Here is a 13,713-nt window from a genome sequence, read left to right on the forward strand (position 1 = left end):
ACAGGCACCCAACCAGGGCCAGGGATCAAGCCTACAACTTAGGAACATGCTCTTTACTGAGAATCGAACCCATAAATCTTCAGTCTGCTGGCTGATGCTCTAACCACTGAGAAAACTAGCTAGGGCTATTGGGGAATTCTTTTGATTTTAATGAAAATTGCAAAGTATAAAGGAACATAAATGGAGCTTCTGTAGTTATCATGGAACTCTCAGAAGACTGCCATGTGACCTCCAACTGGGACAGTGAAATGCCCAACTAGAGCAGCTGTCTCCAGCACATGCTATTGTTCTGACAAAAAAAAATTGTGTTATTGCTAAAGATTCCAACCTAAAAGTGGCTTATCTTATTCTTAATGATGAAACTCCTCTTCCATTTCTGTCATTTAAAAATGTTGTCATCTGTATTTATAAGAAAATAAAAACTGGAGTCTGATTCATTTTGAACTTATAAATGGAAAATCTTCCAATTTAAAATAAAATTCCATAATCTGCTCAATCCTAAATTGGCAAAAAGTAGCACACTTGTGTAAGGATCATCTCAAATAGGTGTCTTTAGCCTTCCCTCAACCACATTCACAAATTTCTCTCTGCAACTATCTATATCTGTCAACCCCTCCGTCTTCTACACTCTAGTTCCTTAGTTCATTATTTGGATTATTCTGAATAAATAATAGCTGAGAATCCCTGTCCAAACAGATATCTATCATGTTTTATCATTATGAATAACAATACTAATAAGTGCCAAACATATGTAGGACACAAAGAGAACACAGAATTGGACTTGGGACCTGCCCAGTGGAATCAGTATCAGAATTTAAATCTAAGACAGAAACATAAGGCCAAATGGTAATGCTTTCTTCTGGAATATAGAAAAGTTTCTTGATGGAATAGATATTTCTGGGGTTCCTGTGAAATTGAGTCACTTTGCCTTGGGGAGGATTTGCATAGATTCTCTTTCAATGTGTGGGGAAAGGAAGAGATTGATAAGCACTAATAGAAATATAACACTAGTCAGATTGTCATTTGTTATTTCCTTGCCTTGAGTTAAACAATAACAGGGGGGAAAGATGTCACTTACCCAAAGGCATGGCAGATGCTGTTACATTAAGACTTTCTTATGGCAGCCCAGTGAGGTGGCCAGGACCTAAATCCTGCCACTCTCTCACTCCCTGTGGCTCCTCCTCTGTTCCATCTTTGGCTCTCACTGCTCCTTCTGGCTTTTGGAAATTTCAGGAGAATTTTAAGAGAGGATCCCTGTCAAATTCTAGCACTTTAAGGTAACTAGAGTCACCTGGAAATTATTCCCTAGAACAGGCTCTAGGCCACAGGATTAGTAAATTTTAGGCAGAGGGAGGAGAGGGAGAGTTGCATAGCAGGTAAAGTGGCCCAGAGCATCTGAATTTCCACAGGTGGTCTGGAAGCCTGCCTCCCTGTATGGAGTCCTGCAGAGCCCTGGCCAGCCTTGACTCTGACTCAACTCTAACTAATGATCAAAGTCTCTAGCCAGTTCATAAATGAAGCATGCTGTTCTCCTTTAATGGATATTCACAAAGATACAAAGGACAATAAAAATGTCCTTTGTAATAAGCTTTAGATTGTACTTAACACATACAGCAATCTGAACAATTGCAATCTCATTACAACCTATTATAAAACTTTTATAACAATGCTGGGAGAAATCTTTTGTAAACTAAATAATGGCGTTTAGTCAATTTGACCCTTCCACACACTGTTTCATCACAGCATGGAAGGATCTACATAGAGCATGCTACTTGGGATTATGGGTCTTGAGTATTTAAATTTCAGTCCAGCTAATCATTGCTTTAACATTGGAACAGACTTCAACATTCTCTTTCCTGATTCTGTTCAGGCTCACAATTATCAGAGTGGATTTGCATGGGGGGAAAGACATGGATTCCATTAACACTGACAGAAAATGACATTCCTGAGATAGTTAAAAAAACATCGATGCAGTGACTCACAATGTCTGAAGAAATATTATAAAAATAGCTATATGACATAGGGGAGGTCATTCCACCCTACTTCATTTGCAGTCTTTCCATCTTTCCACTTTGCTACTATATTGAAAATGAAGCTGAGATTTTCTGCCTTCCTTACCTGGATTGTGAGACTCCAATGTGTGTGAAAGAATATTGCACATCAGCAGCAGCCCAGCCACTGTAGCCTGATATTAACAAAACCCATTCCCTTATCATAGGGTTCTGCTTTGGATTCTTTCTTCAACCTTTTCACTAACCATTCTTATTCTACTCATATTCCTGCCACTCCTTCCAGTATTTAAATATTCAAAAATAAGCATGTTCTTTGGGTTTGAAAACAAAACTAAATGCTAAGTGTGTGCCCAAGGCTTTCCTTCTTTTGAGATTTTTTCCCCCCTACCTTTCCACTCTTACATTACCTCTGTACTTTCCATCTTGATGACCACAGTAATTGCCACCCTCCAAATCCATTCTTAAATTCACTGAGTCATTCTTTTTACCACATCTGAGTATGCCACTTGCTCTTCCTGGCGCCACCGTGTACTGTGCTCCTCCATCCTGTCATGAGGGCAGCCGGGCTTGTTCCCCTGCACTACAAAGCGTTTCTGAAGGGCACACTTTCTTGAAGCTCATTTCCTCTCGGTAGCATTGCAGGGGAAGATGAGCCATTGGTTAGCCCACATCAATCCTGACACTAATGTGTTTATTGTGAGTTCACAGGAGCAATGAGGAAGCCGATTCTTCTAAGCCCAGCCACCATCAATTATACTACTGAACAAGGGACAGTATGGTCAACTACAGGGACTGCTCAAATGCTTAATTAGGTATCTAATGAGAGTGTGTAAAGGCAGTGTCTGAATGTTTATATTAATGAAGGTACCATCCCAGCAGGATGACTGGAAAAGCAGTCATAGGTCCTCCTCTCCAGAGAACTTGAGTCCTTTGTTAAAAATAAAAGACAAAGTTGAAGATTAAAGAAAAATTAAAAAAAAAAACAAAAAACAAAAACACAAGCTCTAAACTAGGACAGCGGTTGGTTCACACAGGTCTGCTGCCTATTAATAGTTTTGTAAATGTGGGTGAGTTTGTAAAATGCAGGTAAGGTGTAACTCACAGAGTAGTTTTAAGGATGAAGTTAGATCATACATATAATTTGCCACAGCACCTGGAACTAAGGAAATATTTATTATAAACTCCCGTTATTAGTAGGTTCAGTTTATCAAAAGATCATGTTCATATTTCATGTATAAATGTGAGAAATGAGAGTGAGATGAATAAGAAAGGACTAAGAGGCAACTGTCTATGGGTGCTTCTTCTAAATGTAGATGGGCATATATAGAGCTGCCTGGCTCCAGTTTAGTGAAATATCCAAGAGAAGGTGCTTTAGGAGGTGCTATATATAGAGCCCTCACAGAGACCTCTGTCCTAAACTGTACCTAACTTACTCTACCTTCTCCAGATGTAATATACATTGGGACCAGCAAGGACCAGGCCTGCATGTCCATAGTCCCTCCTCCTAACCTCTTTATTCTTATTTCTCCCTCCCTCCCTATAAAAACCCCTGCCTGCCCTGAGATGCTGAGATGGGCTTTGAACAAAAGTCCCCCATTTCTCAAGATGCCTGCACTCGAATAAACCTCTTTCCTTTTCCTACCAGAGTCTATCTCACAAATTTGGCTTTGGTAGTAGCAGGTGGTTGAACCTTGGTTTTGGTTACATATGGGTGGCATCTGTCTTCCTTATATTAATCTCTGGGCTGCTGGAGTGTCAACCTCTGTTCACTTGATCATGATTCTGGCATGATAATGATGCCTAAACATTGCTAATCATGTGAGTCCATTTTGAGAGCATGATTTTATTATGCAGGCTTACAGATTATAGTCACACAACAGAAAAAAAAAATAATAAATAAATAAATAAATAAATAAATAAATAAATAAAATAAAAGTAAAAGGACTTATTTTATTTTTTCCAAAAGTACATGTTCTCCAAATGTATTTACAGATATATTTTATTTATTTCTATTTTTGAACCTACTCAAATAAAATCTTTAGGGTGACTTCCTTTGGAATTATCTATGTTAGCATGCTAAGTTAGAATGGAGAGTCTTGATGATTGAGATCCAATCCCCAACTAAAAGATCTTGAGTGTAGTAAGGTAAATAAATACACAAATACTTAACAGTAAAAGGAATTGTAAGAGTCAGAGAAAATAATAAGCCCAGTGCTCTGGAGGTTCAAAATATGAAAAGATCTGTTGTTTGAGGAACCTCAGCAAAACTTTCATGGTGTAGCTTGAATTGAAAAAGAGTCTGAAATGAATTGGATCTGAACAGATTAGAGAGTGACATTCCAGATAGAATAAACAGCCTGGACAACATGAAGGAGTTAGCATGAGTGTGGTGGGTTCTAGAGAGATGAGATAGTTCAGTTGAGCAGGAACATAAAGGTACACGTAGAGGAGAGGTGGGGACCTTTTTTCTGCCAAGGCCCTACATTTGTAACATCATTTATGGGCCATACAAAATTATCAATTTAAAAATTATCCTGATATATTTGGGCAAACTTTGAGTATACTCATCCCTAATTCCTTGGCAGAGCCAGACCAAATTCACAGGTCTGGCTCGGATGTTACCGACCCCTGATTTAGAGAAATGGAGATGGAGCTGGAAGAGTCAGAAGGTGAGTGCAGATGGATGGCAGGCTGATGAGTATGGGACACTATTTAATAAGCAATAAAAAGAAACTGAAGCCTCTTGATCAGGGCAAAGATCTGACCACAACTGCCCTTAATAATGTGATTGATTCTAAGGTGTTGAATAAAGCACTGTGAAGGGAGAGAGAGGTTGCTATTTCAGACTGAGGTTATTATAAGAGTGTGGCTAAAAGGCAGAAAAGGAAAAGGTGAGTATAAGAATAATGCAGAGGTCAAATCCGTAGAATTTAGTAATTTAGTGAATGTGAAAATCCAGAAAAGACGAGGGCAGAGGGGATAAAACTAAATAATGGGGAAGATTGAAATAATAAAGTTAATGTGTTTGTAAACAGTAAAGTATGGCACAAATGAATTGTGCATGGAATCATTAACAGATAGTGATGCACTTATCTGGAAATCAGGAGGGGGTCTTCTTCATGGGGAAGGTTATGTGCACTTCTGTTTCAGGTATTAGTGGAACATGTTTGTTTGTGGTCATGTCCTTAAGGCAGAGGAAAGTGTGGTACAGCCCCAGGGAGTACCATGACCTAGAGAGAGACTTGGATGTTGACTTCAGGAAAGTTGGGGGACGTAAGTGGAGAAATGAAGGATATCTCCAGGAGATCATAGTTTAAAAAAAAAAAAAAAAGAAAGAAAAAACCCAAATATAGCCCTCTGAAGTCTGGATGCATTTATGGCATAAGACAGGGTGTAGAGAAACCTAAAATAAACAGTTAGAGCAAGGGTCAGCAAACTTATTCTGTAAAAGGCCAGATAGAAAACAGTTTTGGCTTTGCTAGCCATATAGCCTGCTGTTGCAACTACTGTCTGCTGTTGTAGTGTGAAATCAGCCTCAGTCACTATGAAAACATGGCTTTGTTCCAGCTAACCTTCTCCTAACAAACAGGCAGAGGGCCAAATTTGTCCTGTTTGCCAATCCTTGATTTCAGGAGGAGACCCTGATGATACAGCATCTCAAAAGAGAATTTAAAAAAGAGTGGGAGGATTTAAATCATGCTGTAGAAAAGGTCAGGAAGAATAAGGATTGGAAAAGGGCCATTACATTTGAAGATCATCAGTCATGCTCTGCCGAGCATGTCCCATAACATGGAGGAAGCAAAAGCTCAGCTGGCAAGGAGTGAGGCCTGAGTAGATGGTGCAAAATGGGATGCAGAGAACAGAATTGTCTTATGAGAACCACAGTGGGGAAGAGAAAAACTGTGTGGCCACTAAACTGGGGGAGGGGGAAAGGGTTAAATGACATCTTAAACACACACACACACACACACACACACACACACACACATTTATTTATTGATTTCAGAAAGAAAGGGAGATGGGTAGAGAAATGGAAACATCACTGATGAGAGAGAATCATTGATCAACTGCCTCCTGTATGCCACCTACTGGGGATCGAGCCCACAATCCGGGTATGTGCCCTTGGCTGGAATGGAACCTGGGATCTTCAGTCTGCAGGCCTAAACTCTATCCACTGAGCCAAACCGGCTAGGGCTAAATGCCATCTTTTAAGACCAGAGAGGATTAACCATGTTTATTGGTTTGAGGAACAGGATAGAGGAGAGAAGAAAAGATACAGGCAAGAATCACTCCAAATATGTATGTCAAAATACAATATTTGGATAGAAGCAGAATGGAATGTCCTCATAAAAGTTCCTTTAAAGCTTTACTCTCATGGCAGTGCTGTGAGATGCAAAAGGGAGAGCTGTGCTGAGCTAATGCAACAGAAAAGGTGAAAAGCCAACATTGGGATTCAATAAGTGGTGTTGGAAGAATTGGGAAAATACATGCAAAAAAAGTGAAGCTAGACCACCTTCTTATATAATTTATAATATAATCTCAAAGTGGATTAAAAACTTAAATGTAAGAATCAAAACCATAAAACTCCTAAAAGACAATATGTTGTAATTCCAGGTCTGCTCCTACCAGCAGAGTGACCTTGGACAAGTCACTTTTCTGAAGCAAAATAGGGTGGTACTAATCATACTCATCTCTTAAAGCTGTTGTGAGAATTAAGTGACATTTAGCATAATACAGCTAGGAAGGGCTCAATACATACAGAAGAGGTGTTTTTGTTGTTAAAACTCTCTCTGTTAAAACTAGCCTGAATTTTCTTGCTTGTGATCTGACCATATAAATGGAAGGAAGATTCACTTCTGAATCTATGACATCAGGTCCATAGGAGACCAACAAGTAACCCTAGTTCAAAATTAGATGGGTGAAGTTGGATTATGAAAAGGCATTTTGTAAGATTTTTTTAAAACAGCACTTTATAAAATGCCATAGTATTTCGATACAGGACTTTTAGGCTGATGACAAAACAATTCTAAAAGGTAGATCACTCGGCAGTCACCCCAGCAGTTGAATGCTAGAGCAATATTAGAAATTTGGTCTCCAGTGTTGAGGATAACTTCTCCAAATATGTGAGATGTTGTTTTTCTTTTTACTCATACTGGCAGGGAAGTGCCTTGAGGGTGAGAGGAAAATATTGATTAGACCATTTGGCAAACTTTGAGTCTTATTTCCTCTGCAATGATTTTCCCGTCCTTAATAAGAATGAAAACTTAGGAAATTCATCATTTTGGATGATGCTGTGTTTTCACCTGGAGATATATATACATATATATATATATATATATATATATATATATATATATATATATATATATATATATATATATATATTCCTCCCAAATATTAAATTTAAAGGTTGCCTTTAGATATTAATGATAAAAATTGTTCCCATGCTCATCAACCTGACTGTCGATATTGCTATAACTGGTTATGGGTTTATGTGTGGAGACAGGCCAAGGCACCCCTAGGTATACAATTCAGGATTTGTGCAGCTAATTAAAACTTCATCTATAACTTTTCCATTTGAATTCAATGTAAGTGAAGAAAATGTATTTTTCCATCTTGTTAATCTTTCCAACAGATTTCATAACAACAGACTTACAGTATTTACCTCATTCAGTTTGCATTAGATATAAAATATAATCATTTTCTCTATCCTCCCATAGTTAAGTAAGTACTTAGCATCTATTTCTGTTGAAGAAATTATTATGCTCATTTCATTTCTATCAGAGATGGGTAGTTTGGGGAGAAATCTTTATTTTAAATGTACTACAGTGATTTTCTTGCTCTGGTATTTTTCTGTTGCAATTTATATCTCAGCAGAAACATTTAGAAAAATAAAAGATGAAGCTTTTTCAGTAGCTTGTATTCATCTCTTCCTGCTGTCCCTCCTTAATCTCTTTGACTGGGAAGCAACTATATTACAATGATTAGAATAATTTTCCAACAGGAGTTAGTATTTAAGAAGCAACAACATATGTCATCTAAATATAAAATATGTTGGGAGGAAAACAAAATCATCAACTCCTCCTGTAATTACCACATGGCATTTTCCTGTTGATTTGCCCTATTGAGGAAAAAAATCATCTTGTTGATTCATACATCTATTTACTTCTGGGCTCAGTTCTCCTTGGTGACAACAAGCTGAAACAGAGCAATTTGGTAACCCGATTCAATTTATAAAAGTCATCCCAACCTAGGAAATGAGCTCTATCATTTTTAGTGCTTCGTTTTTGACCTTAGGACAATGCCTACCAGATAGAAGAGCAAATAAAATGTGAATGTAGCAGTGCCTACTTTGTTTACACACTATAAGCATGTAACTTGGAGATAACACCTGTCAGCAGAGCCCAAGAAATTTTCAAATTTAATGTCCTTCATTAACAATCCAAGTCCATCCTTTTGTGGAGGACTTATGGTCAACTATATAAGCGTGATTTTGGACAAAGGCACTGGTATCAATCAAAATAGATGTGGTCTCTAATGGTTCTGAAAGCTAAAAGCTGCCATATAAGACTTCAGTCCTTCAGTTCCTAAATCAGGGGTAAGACCAGGGGTGCCCTTTGAGACAAAAGCTTGAGGCTAGAACTATGTTCCACCAGCACAGAAGCATTTTGACAATCCATAGGTGAGAGTAATGGAATACCAACCCTCCTGGTGATCTTATCCTTCCTCCAATACACACACTTCTCCCAAATATTTTGGTACCATCCACTAGTTCCTAAAGAGGGGTTATTTATAATGCATCACAACCCATATTTGATTAATGTTTCTTGTTTGTGTATGTATTCTCTCATTATATCATTGGCCTAACAAGAAAAGCCCATTAAGTTCAATGTCTGTCAGATCCATCTGGATGAATCAGAGCCACTATGACATTGGTTCATTTCTACTTTATAGTTGCATAAATATAAACACTCTGTAGTTACATAATTTTCACATTTATGTTACCCTTGTTTTGTTATCCCTAACCCAAGGATATTTTTCCCCATTGCTTTGCAGAGAGAATAGAAGGGAGGGAGGGAGAGACAAAGAAATACATCAAAGTGAGAGAGACACATCCATTGATTGCCTCCTACAATGCCCCAACCTCAGAATAGGGGATGAACCTACAGCCCAGGGCTATGTCACTCTTGAAATTAACAAGTTAACCCACTCTATTTTTTATACTTTTAATAACATCTTATATTCTACTATATTAGATATTTCTTCTGATCAACAGGGGACAAAAATTTTCTTCATTTTTCTAGCAGGTATGTAGAGCAGCAAAACTTTATCTGTCAGCATAAGTACAGTAGTTAAGGAAATACCCATTACAATTATACCATTAAAAATCATAAGCCTCACACAACAAAATAAAACTTGCAACAATATATACAGACAAATTTATAGAGAGCATGCGCTCCACCAGTTGCTTTCAAAATTTGTATACCCAGCCGAAACCAGTTTGGCTCAGTGGATAGAGCGTTGGCCTGCTGACTTAAAGGTCCCAGGTTCAATTCCAATCAAGGGCATGTACCTTGGTTGCAGGCATGTCCCCAGTAGGGGGTGTGCAAGAGGCAGCTGATTGATGTTACTCTCTCATGGATGTTTCTAATCCTCTATTCCTCTATTTGCCTCTCTGTGAAAAATAAATAAAATGTATTTTTTAAAAATTTGTATACCCAATTAAATGCTTTCCCATATTTATTGAGATGTAAATGACATATAACATTGTATACATTTGAAGTGTATAATGTGATTATTTGATACAGGTAAATATTGCAAAATTATTATAATAGTAAAGCTAGTTAACTCCTCCATCATCTCACTTCATTGTCTTTTTTTGGTGTATTTGTGGTGAGAACATTTAAGATCTGCTCCTTAGAAATTTTGAAGTATATAATACAGTATCATTAACTACAGTAACCATGTTATACATTAGATCCCAGAACTTCTCAATCTTATGACTAAAAGTCTATATTCTTTGACTATTATTTGCCCCATTGCCCTCCCCCACCCCCCAGGCTCTTGCAACCACCACTCTTCTCTCTATTTCTATAATTAGATTTATTTTACAATCCACATAAAAATAAGATCAGCACTTGTCTTTCTCTGTCTGACTTGCCTCATTTTAGAAAATATTTCATACACTGCTTGAAAATATACGCCATCCAACTAAGATAAAAATAAAAAGAATTTAAAGATTATAAGGTCATGTTATGAATGACTAATGTAAAAAGCAAACTCTATTAAACATAAAATTAAGTCTAACTTTTTGGTATAAAATTAATTCTAGAAGTAAATGGAGACTTCTACAATAGACCACAGCAGCATCTGTATTGGACTAGCTCTCTTGACATGGCAACCAAAATACTGTACAAATTATGTGAAAAAACAGTTCATAGATATTGAACAAAAGGGAGTGCTGGACTATAATCCCTAAAAGAAAAAAGGTAACAAGGTGAGCTGTATAATCCACCTGACGTTCTTCCCAAAGGCAGTTGAGAACACCAGGGATTGAAAAGCAGACAGGTAACAAGGTAACATTAACACTGTCCACTATGTAACAAGACAAAATAAACAGACATTCAAAGAAGCAGGAAAACATAAGACATAACCAGTAGAAAATTCATTCAACTGAAACAAACCGAAATGACAAAATTAGCAAAGACTTTAAGCAACTATTACAAATATGCTCAATAATATAGAGAAAAACATGAAGATGAGGAAGAAAGCAAAAATTATAAAAATGGAAATATAGGCCTAATAAAATCTAAAACAGTATCTGAAATGAAATTCTCACTGATGGGTTTAACAACAGATTAGCACTGCAGAAGTAAAGCTAAGTTAACTTGAAAATAGGACAAAAGGTCCTATGAAAACTGAAACACCCAGAAAAAAGGCTAGAACTACAAGATAGCAGTTTCAGTAATGTGTGAGACAATATCAATAGGTTTTACATATGCCTAATTGTATCCCCAGAAAAAGAAGAGGCCAGCAGAATATATGAAGAAAATTTATTTTTAATATATGTTTATTGATTTCAGAGAGAAAGGGAGGGGAATAGATGTATCTCCATGAGGGATCAAGCCAGCAACTGAGGCATGTGCCCTCACCAAGAATCAAACCATGACCTCTTGGTTCATAGGCCAACACTCAACTACTGAGTCACAGCAGCTGGGCGTAAATTTATAATTTTAAATATATACATTAGAAAAGTTAAAGAAGTTTGAATAAATCATTTAAGTTTCCACAGTAAGAATCTAGAAAAAAATTAAATTAAAATTGAACTAAACAGTACGGTCCTTTAAAAGATCTCTCATGAAATAAAACCATGTTAACTGAAGTGTCAGAATGTAAAGAGTTAACCTTTTAAACTGTCTTAAACTAATTATCTCATAAATCAAAAAGGCAACAAAAATTGTAGTGACATTAAATGCCCTCATTTTCTACCCAGGACTACACTGTAGAAATGCACAAATTCACCTTCACACCTGAGATACAAACATAGAAAGTGACTTTTTCTTTTGCATACAGAAAAGGAAAAAATTAAGTTAAAATTTAAAACATTTTCAAAACATGTTTTCTAGTGTTAAATGTCAGATTGTAGCAATTTAGAGAACACCATCTCTGTTGTTTGAAAGAGTCCTGAAGTTAGCTTTGCTAAATAAATGGCCCCAGGTTTAATATATATTCTTCTGATTCACATACCTCCCTTATAAACCTTTCCCTGTTGGAAGTCAAATACTTTTTTGCAAAAGTACTTTACCTTCACAGCTTCTTGTCAAAAGGGAGAGATCTGTTTAAAGTGAGAGTAGAAAAAAAAAAAAAAAGTGGTGTACGTCTTCCTGAAGTTTAGTATTGACTGTTTCACAAAAGAACAGTGGTAGGCAGTTACTTTATCTTTATTATTCACTAAGTCCATTAATAGAGCTTTTCTCATTGTGGAAACTGATTAGAATGTTTTTGAGCATTCGGACTATCTTGATCTTCAGAAGACAGCAGAATAAGTTTTAAAGTTGAAGACAATATATGTTTATTCCTATAGTTAAAAGAATGGCATTTGGTAGTCAGATTCAAACATAACTCAGTATTTAAATGGTATGTCCTCACATAAACATAGTGGTATAGTGTAGTTTTCTATATTGAAGTCAAAAAATTAAGTCCACTTTTCTTCTCTGAATGTTTAAATCATTTAATAATATTTCCTCTCTTGATATTTCAACTTTTTAAATGTGGTGATAAAATTTTTAGAAGACTATAACAGAAATTGTAGAAAGATCATCAGAGGCTTGCAGCTCAAGAGATCTTGCTTATTAGCACATTCTCCTCATTCCCAGAGAATGACTAAAATGATAAAAAAGAAAATCTTAGAGCTGAGGAAAGCTAATGTAGTGGTACCACTACAGGACAGACCATAATTCAGTATTTGAGTTGCAAGAAGATATAAGGAAGATGGAGAAAAATTGATCATGTAAATCCATAGGACTGAGGAGTAAAACCTTATAACCCCTGTCAGAAGAACGAATGGCACAATTAAGAATCAAATTAATGAACTGGAAAATTGAAGGGAAATATTTATTTTGTGGGCACAAAGATGAAAAATATAAAAGAACACAAAAAAAGAATGGAGTATAAATATAAAAGTTCCAATATCCAATGATTTCCTTAAGTCAACCACAGGGAAAACAGAAGAAAGAAATAACATAAGAAAATATCTCTAAGCAAAACCTCACATCTTCAGATTTAAAGCTAATAACGGTGATCATTAATAATAAGAAGCTATAAAAGTTAGAAACACACCAGTGTTTTCTAACCTAGAGAAAATAGTTTACCTACAAAGAAATAAAATTCAGATTAACATAAGTCATCTTGTTTGAAAACAAATGCTAGAAGACAATGAGAGAATGTCATCAAATAACTGAGAGGAAATAATGTTGAACCTCTTATAACATGTAGCCTCAATGAAAGCCACTGTTATTCATGCCCTTCTGTGATTCCTCTCTCCTGGGATATGAGCTGGACTCAGTGAGTCACTTCAAGCAAACATAATGCAATAGAAGTGATGGGATGTCACTTCTGAGATCAGGTTAAAGACTTTGTCTTTTGTCTAAGGGAGCTTTCTTTTCCTCTCATACTCAATAGCTCTGAGGAAGACAGCTTCCACAGAATGGGAAATGCCCTATGGAAAGGAGCACTTATCAAGGAAAGAGGGGAGGCCTCCAGCTAAGAGCCTTCATGGAACTGAATTCTGCCAACAACCACATCATTGAGCTTGAAATTGGATCTTTTCCTTAGTGAGGTCTTTAGATGTAACAACAGCACAAGCTGGCAGCTTCGTTACAGCCTTTTGAGTGACTGATCCAGAGGTAACCATCAGAATTTCACCCAGATTACTGACTCACAGAAATAGTGAAAAGTAAGTGTTGTTTTAAGCCACTAAGTTTAGTCATAATTTGTTATGGAACAATAGATAACTAATTTTCAAGTGTATTTGCAAAATAAAAACATTTTGCAAACAAGAATTCAAGGCCACAATTTTTTCTGAAAGTATTATTGAGGATGTATTTCAGCCAATGAAAAATTGATCTAAGAAAGAGACATGAGAAACCAGGTGTAATAACACATTTTTAAACAATAAAATACACAAATCATTCTAAGCAGC

This window comes from Pipistrellus hanaki, assembly GCF_964339955.1.
Source record: "Pipistrellus hanaki genome assembly, chromosome: 1".
Lineage (NCBI taxonomy): Eukaryota > Metazoa > Chordata > Mammalia > Chiroptera > Vespertilionidae > Pipistrellus > Pipistrellus hanaki.